The following is a 9,262-nucleotide window of genomic DNA, read 5'->3' as shown; positions in this document are numbered from 1 at the left end:
TTGATTCATCGTGTAGATCCATCTCTTCTTTTCTTTCATCGGGTAAAACAGTTTAGTTTAGTCCAAAGCAAAAGTATTTTCAGTTATTTGTTACAGATATATGTGACATATGTTTAAGATAACTTGGTAAATTTTCCCACACTTGGCTTTTATTTTCCTTTTTATCGTCCTCTATTCCATTTTAAATGAATTTTAACATTTTGGTTTGTTTCTTAATTTATGTCCTTTCTGAGGTAACAATAATTTCGGTGTTAAAACCTAGTTTTATCGTTCATAAATATGTATAAACATGATTTTGAGTTCATTTAATTGAAAATTTTGAAAAATTTTACTAGAATTGAGTAGTCAGTATATAAGACTAGGGCTGTTCTTTATTATCAGAGAGCACTACATTCTAATACAACTACTACTTTACTAGTATTTTTAATGGTAACCAAGTGTATAAAGTAAAAATTTTAAAATCCGAAAGAATTTAACCCCTTCCCACACTTAAGATCTTGCAATGCCCTCATTTGCAAGAAATCAGTAACAATTTAAATTATTGAGGGTGATTTGTGTGAAAATGATTAAATTTTTACCAAAGTTTCCAAATATATTGGCGTTTGTTTGCTGAATGATAAATGGTGCACATCATTTGTTCATTCCGTCTTGTTGTTATTTCACATATATTTTGCATCTTGTCGTTAAAATTAGTTGCTTTTGCTGAACTTAATGCCAGTCTTTGAAAATGCGTTGTTTTACCCTGTTGTGTACATAAGATAAACTGCAAACATATAGACATATTTTTGAAGTTTGGTATATTACCCCACATTCAAAAATTATTAAAATCTAAGAATAAAAGTTAGAAAATTATAAAAACTATTACAATATTAACATAAGTATTAAACGTATCAATATTACAAATTACAAAATAAATAAAACTAAGTAGACTAGGGATGATACTGGTACCAATAGGGGTTCCAAGCATAACCATAGGTACTATAAAATGCTTTGGCAGGGTTATACGTAGGATACGGTGGTTGCATCTCTATTGACCAGGGAGGGAATATGGGTTTTGGTGTAGGAATATAGTTTCTACCTATATGTTGGCAATGAGCTATGATTTGGTTCTGATGAACTTGCCAATCTTCAAATGCTCTATGTCTAGCATTTTCGTACTCCTGTTAAGCTATAAACCTTTGCATTTCTTGCATCTCATTTCCCCCTCCTACATTACCTTGCTGTTGGTTTCTCTCAACCTGTGGATGTCTACCATGGTATTGTACTGCGGCGTTATTTCGCCTCTTCAAAACTTTCGCACCATGGTATACATTTAAACCTATAGTATCGCGGGGTTCCGGTTCTTCGACTAATAATTCCCCCCGACTTATATCCACACAGAGATATTCAGCAATCAAAGTAATAAAAATACCACCTCCCATTATGCTATGCGGTCTCATCCCCCTAACCATAGCTGATAAATAATAACCCACACAATAAGGTATACTTACAGCGCTTTGTGGGTCTGGAATACACATATGGTAAAACAAATCCTGTTCATTTACCTTTTCCTTGTTCTTACCTCTTTGTGTAATCGAATTTGCTAAAAACCTATGAATTACTCTTAATTCAGCTCTATCTATATCCAAATAGGAGTAATTTCCCCCTTTGAATCGGTGATGGCTTGTCATTTGACTCCATACACCGTGTGTATCAAAATTTTCATCTATCTTTCTACCATTTAGTATCAACCCTCTACAATCGGCAGATGCTAACTCCTCAGGCGTATATATACGTAAAGCCTGAGCCATGTCTAGTAAAGACATGTGGCGCATCGAACCTCCTAACAAAAATCTAATAAAAGATCGATCGGTTAAACTAGCTACCCGATCATTTAATTCTATACTACACAATAATTCTTCACACCATACTTTATATACAGGTCTACGCATGGTGAATAAACGTACCCAGTCATTAAAAGTAGAATTACCATACCTCTGTGCAAGTAATTCCCTAATTGGCCCCGCCAATTCTACAGCTTCTAATGGTCCCCATTCTATGACCCTCGGTACCTCAACAACTTTAGAATGAAGAGTATGCAAACCCCTTTGGTATTTTGGATAATCTATCCAAAGTCTGTCAAATCGCAGGTTCGGGTGCAATTCTTCCAAGTGCATATCAGAAAATGTCATGACTGGGTGAGGTATATCTTGCTTGTAGTAGTTATCCACCTCCTGTTGTTCCGCATTCTCAGCAGGAGCATTGCGAGCTTGGGATGAAGATTCACCCCTTTCAGTCTGCAAAACACATCAAACATAATTTTTGTGCATCCAAATATGCATTAGTGTCAGCAAATCATCAATCAAAATAATTACAATGACATGATCAATTTATATCAAACTTAAGCTTATTTTCACATTTTTATCAAATCTACACTTTTTCAAATAAGCATATACGAAAATGTTCGCCAAGTTCATAAGCATTCAACTCAAATAACATGTCAAAATAATCATTACTAGCAATTAAACAAGTTTCAAATGGCATTATCTTTCAAAAATCAAGTTCATGAATTTTAGATTTGAAAAAGTCCACTTTAATTCTCAAAATCATGTTTAGGCTCAAAGTTTGGATTATTTAACTACCTAAACATGTTACACTACTTAATTTAGCAATAATTCATGACAAAAATCGGCCATAACCTGTTTATATCAAAAAGCCCCAAATTTGCTCAAGAACACAAACCCTAGATTACTCAAAATTTGAAGTTTAAGGCTTCTAATCATGTTAAATAGCATCAATCTAGGTTATACAAGCATAATACATAAACAATTTAAGCATAATTACACTAAAAAGCATCAAAATCAAATTGGGGAAAAAATTGCTCAAGAACACTAATTTCGGATTAAATGGTGTTTAGGTGTAGAAATTTACCGTTTTTCTTGAGTAATTCCTTGATAGCATCCTTCTCAACATGATTTTAGTAAAAGATTTGATGATCAACGGTTAAAAATTGTGATTTTGGGGGTGTATTTTCGTGTTTTTTCGGCAGTTATTTTCGCAGTTTGTTTGAGTTTGTGGTGTGCAACTGAGCTGTTCTGCGTTTTTATTTTTTTTCTAATTTTCAGTCCTCCCGCGACTCGCGGAGATTTCCCCTTCAAACTCCGCGAGTCGCGGAGTTTTTTTTTTTTTTTTTTATTTTATAACATCTTATATTAATTAAAACAATTAAGTAATTAATTTTAAAATTTTGTTTCCCTTGTTATTTAGGACGAGGTCGTTTCGGATCGATGTCCTAGTCCGTCCCTCGACAAAATTTTAAAATTTGTCTTTTTGTAGCGATTGTTTTAAAAGCTAAGATTTTTGGGTTTTTTAATATTTTTGGCATACTTTAATTCAATAAGATTAAAAGTAATGATAATAAAAGTTCTCGTTCCTCCCTCGGGTAAAGCAATTTCGGTTCAAAGACCTAGTCTTCAACTTACGACGAATTTTAAAAATCATATTTTTAACTTAATGAGATAAAGTAAATTTTTGTTTTTAAATTCACACAACTTAAATATAAAATTCAAAATTAATATTAAAAATTCACACCAAACTTAAAATTTAAAATGTATAAAATTAAAAATTCATATTTTAAAAATTAAAAATTCACACCAAACTTAATTTAAAAATTCATATTATAAATTCACACCAAACTTATATTAATTTTTCAAATATTTACAATTTTAAAAATATTGTTTTTACAAAGTTTACAATATTAATTTAAGATTTAAATATTAATTTTAAAAACATGGTAAAAATAAAATTAAAAATCTTTTTGGCTTTTTATCCCACTTTAATCAATCAAATATTATCAAAAATATGCGCCTCTCTTTTCGGTAAAGTAATTTCGGTTCCAAAACCTAATTTAACTCATGACGAATTTTTGAAATATTTTGGGTTGATTGATTAAAGATATTTATACCTTAAGAATAAACGTTAAATTTCGCAGTGATGTAATAAATTTTTGTATGATATCAATAATTTCGGTCGCCAAACCTAATTTTATTCAATACCAATTTAATACTTTATAGCGAACAAATTGGCGTTTATTATCAAAAGGTTAAAAATAAAAAATAAAAAATAAAAAAATAAAAACTGTACAGACTTACCTGTGAAATAGATTTCTTAGTTATATGATCTATCCCATTCATAAGATAGTCGGTTTAATTAGTTTTCCATGGCTACATAGGCGTAACCTCGAGCATTCAGTGTCTTTTCTTCTAAACATATAAACGGTCCGTCTCTGCATAAAGTAACAAATTCGGTATTTGAATAGGTTTGATTATTTGAACATTTACCTCCATGTGACCATTTTCCGCATTTGTGACATCTTTCTAGGTGTCGTGCTCTTCTTTTCGCTGCGAATTTTGATTTTCCTTTACCAAATTGTAACTTATTATCTTCGCATCTGGATTCTTTTCTAACTCCGTCCATTCTTTCTCTGATTACTGATACTATTTCACTCGGAAGTGTGTCATTATTTCGTTTAGTGATCAAAGCGTGTAGCATTAGACCATGGTTTAGTTCACAGGCAGTCTTCATTTTGTAAAAACCTAAAAAAAATAAAAATTCAGAATGGGGGGAGAAGACTAGTTCTTTAGGGTCTGCTAGGGAAAGACCATTCGGGTTCCATTTTCGAGAACTACACGAAAACAGACAATCTAACTCTAACAGAAATACATATTATCCTTTAAAGACTTGATTCTCTCCACACTTAGTTAGCTATGGTGTCGAAATTGTGATTAACTTCGTTGTCGACTTCCATCGGACTATCTATGTAGTGTTTAACTCTGTGACCATTAACTTTAAATTCAATCCCATTTGAATTTATCAATTCTACTATTTCGTATGGAAAAACTCTTTTAACTATGAATGGTCCAGACCATCTTGATTTCAATTTTCCAGGAAATAGCTTGAATCGTGAATTGAAAAGAAGAACTCTGTCTCCTTCCTTAAATTCTTTTGAACTTCTGATTCTTTTATCATGCCATTTCTTTGTTCTTTCTTTATAGATTAACGAATTATCGTATGCTTCATGTCTTAATTCTTCTAATTCGTTTAGTTGACTTAATCGTAGACGTCCGGCTTCATGTAAATCAAGATTACATGTCTTCAAAGCCCAAAATGCTTTGTGTTCAATTTCTACTGGAAGATGACATGCTTTTCCATAAACAAGTCTAAAAGGTGTGGTTCCAATTGGAGTTTTGTAGGCTGTTCTAAAAGCCCAGAGTGCATCCTCTAATTTAATGGACCATTCCTTCGGATTTGATCCTACAGTTTTCTCTAGAATACGTTTTAAAGCTCGGTTGGTATTTTCAACTTGTCCACTTGTTTGTGGATGGTATGCGGTGGAGATTTTATGAGTTTCTCCATATCTTTTAAGAACTTTCTCAAGTTGATTATTACAGAAATGAGTACCCCGATCACTTATTAAAGCTTTCGGTGTTCCAAACCTTGCAAAAAGACGTTTTAAAAAGTTGACTACAACTCGTGCATCGTTAGTTAGGAGAGCTTGTGCTTCCGCCCATTTAGATACATAATCAATGGCTACGAGTATATATAGATTATTATGAGATTTTGGAAATGGACCCATAAAGTCAATACCCCAAATGTCAAATACTTCACATACTTGGATGACATTTTGTGTCATTTCATCACGTTGACTTATTTTTTCGGCCCTTTGACATGCATCACAGGATTTGCAAAGAAGGTGTGCGTCTTTGTAAATTGTAGGCCAATAGAATCCAGTATCATAAACTTTTCTTGCTGTTAGTTGAGGCCCATAATGCCCTCCTGTTGGTCCTGTGTGACAATGGTTTAATATTTTACTAGCTTCATCTCCAAATACACATCGGCGTATTATTCCATCGGGACAACTTTTAAACAGATGTGGATCTTCCCAAAAATAGTGTTTTATATCACTGAAGAATTTCTTTCGTCTTTGGTACGATAATCCTTTTTCAAGGAATCCACAAACTAAGTAGTTTGCATAGTCTGCAAACCATGGGATTTCATTATAATCTATCTTCAATAGATATTCATCAGGAAAGTTGTCTTGTATGGCCGATTCATTTAGAACTTCTAATTCGGGATTTTCAAGACGAGAAAGATGATCAGCGGCGAGATTTTCTGCTCCTCTTTTATCTCGGATTTCAATATCAAACTCTTGTAAGAGTAAGATCCAACGGATTAATCTTGGTTTAGCATCTTGTTTTGAAAATAGGTATCTAAGAGCAGAATGGTCGGTATAGACCACCGTTTTTGCTAGAACGAGATATGATCGAAATTTGTCAAAAGCAAAGACAATAGCAAGGAGCTCTTTTTCAGTAGTTGTATAGTTCGTTTGTGCTCCTTGTAACGTCTTACTAGCATAATATATAGGTTGAAATCGTTTTTCAATCCTTTGTCCTAAAACGGCTCCCATTGCAAAATCACTTGCATCGCACATTAGTTCAAATGGTAGATTCCAATTTGGTGTTATCATGATCGGCGCATTAGTGAGTTTCTCTTTAAGAATATTAAAAGATTTGATACACTCATCTGAAAAGATGAATGGAGCATCCTTTTCTAGGAGTTTATTCATAGGAGTGGCAATTTTAGAAAAATCTTTTATGAAACGTCGGTAAAAACCGGCATGCCCTAGAAAACTCCTAACTCCTCTAACATTGGTGGGATGTGGAAGTTTAGCAATTACATCTACTTTAGCTCTATCCACTTCAATTCCTTCTTTTGAAATTTTATGTCCAAGAACGATGCCTTCTTTAACCATGAAATGGCATTTCTCCCAATTAAGAACTAGATTTGATTGTTCGCATCTAATAAGCATTCGTTCCAGATTAACTAGACATGATTCAAATGTATCACCGAAGACTGAAAAGTCATCCATGAAAACTTCCATGCATTCTTCTATCATGTCATGAAAAATCGCCATCATACACCTTTGAAAGGTTGCAGGGGCGTTGCAAAGTCCAAATGACATGCGTTTGTAAGCAAAAGTACCATAAGGGCACGTGAATGTGGTTTTCTCTTGATCTTCGGGTGCTATTGAAATTTGAAAATATCCGGAAAATCCATCTAGAAAACAATAGTAACTATTTCCGGCTAATCTTTCCAACATTTGATCAATGAAAGGTAAGGGAAAGTGATCTTTTCTGGTGGCGTCATTTAATTTTCTATAATCAATACATACACGCCATCCTGTTACGGTCCTAGTAGGAATAAGCTCATTTTTCTCATTTGTAATGACAGTCATGCCACCCTTCTTAGGCACGCATTGAACTGGGCTTACCCATGGACTATCAGAGATTGGATAAATTAGACCTGCATCTAGCAGTTTAATAATCTCTTTCTTAACTACATCTTGCATATTAGGATTTAGTCTTCGTTGGCGTTGCACATACGTTTTATGACCTTCTTCCATAAGGATTTTATGTGTGCAATACGAAGGACTTATTCCTTTAATATCATGAATCTTCCATGTAATGGCTGGTTTATGAGCTTTCAACACAGAAATGAGTTGTGATTTCTCATTTTCAGTAAGAGAAGACGATATTATTACAGGTAATTCATTCACCATGTAAATAAGCGTATTCCAAATGGTTTGGAAGTGGCTTTAACTCTAATTTCGGAGGTTCTTCTATCGATGATTTATATCGATATCTGTCTTCTTCTTTTAGCATTTGAATTTCTTCTGTTGTTGGTTCATATCCATTAGCTATAAGTGTAGCTAACATTTCAGCTTCATCAATTGGTTCATTACCTTCTCCTAAAGAACATTCTCCTGTTCCTTGTAATTCTGGAAATTCTTCTAATAATTATGCATGTGCATCAATAGTTTGAATATAATAACATGTATCATCTGTAGATTGTGGTTGTTGCATTGCTCTATCAACTGAAAAGGTAACACTCTCATCCTCTATACTTAGGGTCAGTTTCTTACCGAACACGTCTATCATTGCTTTAGCCGTGTTTAAGAATGGTCTTCCTAATATGAGAGGAACTTGAGAATCTTCTTCCATGTCCAGAACAACAAAATCTACTGGAAATACTAAAGTACCAACTTTAACTAGCATGTTCTCCATTATCCCTCTAGGATATTTTATTGATCTATCGGCTAGTTGTATGCTTATTCTGGTTGGTTTCAATTCTCCAAGGTCTAGTTTAGCGTATAGTGAATATGGCATTAAATTTATACTAGCACCTAAATCTGCTAATGCTTCTATTGAACTAAGACTACCCAGAAAACATGGAATTGTGAAACTTCCTGGATCAGATAATTTTTCTGGTATCTTATTCAACAGCACTGCTGAACAATTAGCGTTCATAGTAACAGCCGAGTGTTCTTCCATTTTCTTTCTATTTGAAATTAGATCTTTCAAGAATTTAGCATATCTAGGCATTCCTGAAATCACATCAATGAAAGGAAGATTTACATTTATCTGTTTAAACATATCCAAGAATTTGGATTGCTCGGCTTCAAGTTTCTCTTTCTTCATTTTACTCGGGTAAGGAAGTGGTGGTTGGTATGGTTTAACATAAGGTTTAGCCTTAATTGTGTTATCTTCATTAACCTTTTCAACTACCGGTTCTTTTTCCTTATCTTGATCAGGTTGTGGTTCTTGTGGAGTAGGAATAGCTTCATCAGAAGTTACAGGTATTTCAGGTGGTTTAAGTGTTGTACCACTTCTTGTGGTAATGGCTTTAGCTGTTTCATTCCGGGGGTTAGCATTTGTATCACTAGGTAGACTTCCCGGTTTTCTTTCACCTATTAACCTTGCTAGGTTACTTACTTCTTGTTCCAGATTTTGAATAGAAGCTTGTTGATTTCTAAATGCTTGAGCATTTTGTTCATTGGTTTATTTTTGAGATGTGAAAAACTGCGTTTGAGTTTCAACTAGCTTCGTCATCATATCTTCTAAATTCGGCTTTTTATCATCGGTTTGTTGTGGTGGTTTGTTTTGAAAATTAGGTCTTTGCTGATTGTAAGTATTATTGGATATTTGTTGATTGCTAGGACCTTGTTGGTTGTTGTATGGAATATTTCTGTTATAATTCTGGTTTTGATTGTAAATCGGTCTTGGCGGTTGATAATTATTCTGATAATTATTTCCAGACCTTTGGTTTATGTATGAAATATTCTCTCTTTGTTCCATTGTTAATTCAATACTGAGACAATCTTTTGTCAAATGTGGTCCTCCACACTGCTCACAACTAGTTACAGGTGGTGAACGTACAAAAGGTG

The sequence above is a fragment of the Rutidosis leptorrhynchoides genome, chromosome 1, assembly GCF_046630445.1.
Source record: "Rutidosis leptorrhynchoides isolate AG116_Rl617_1_P2 chromosome 1, CSIRO_AGI_Rlap_v1, whole genome shotgun sequence".
In the NCBI taxonomy this organism is placed as follows: Eukaryota; Viridiplantae; Streptophyta; class Magnoliopsida; order Asterales; family Asteraceae; genus Rutidosis; species Rutidosis leptorrhynchoides.
Note: the sequence above shows the minus strand (reverse complement) of the source record.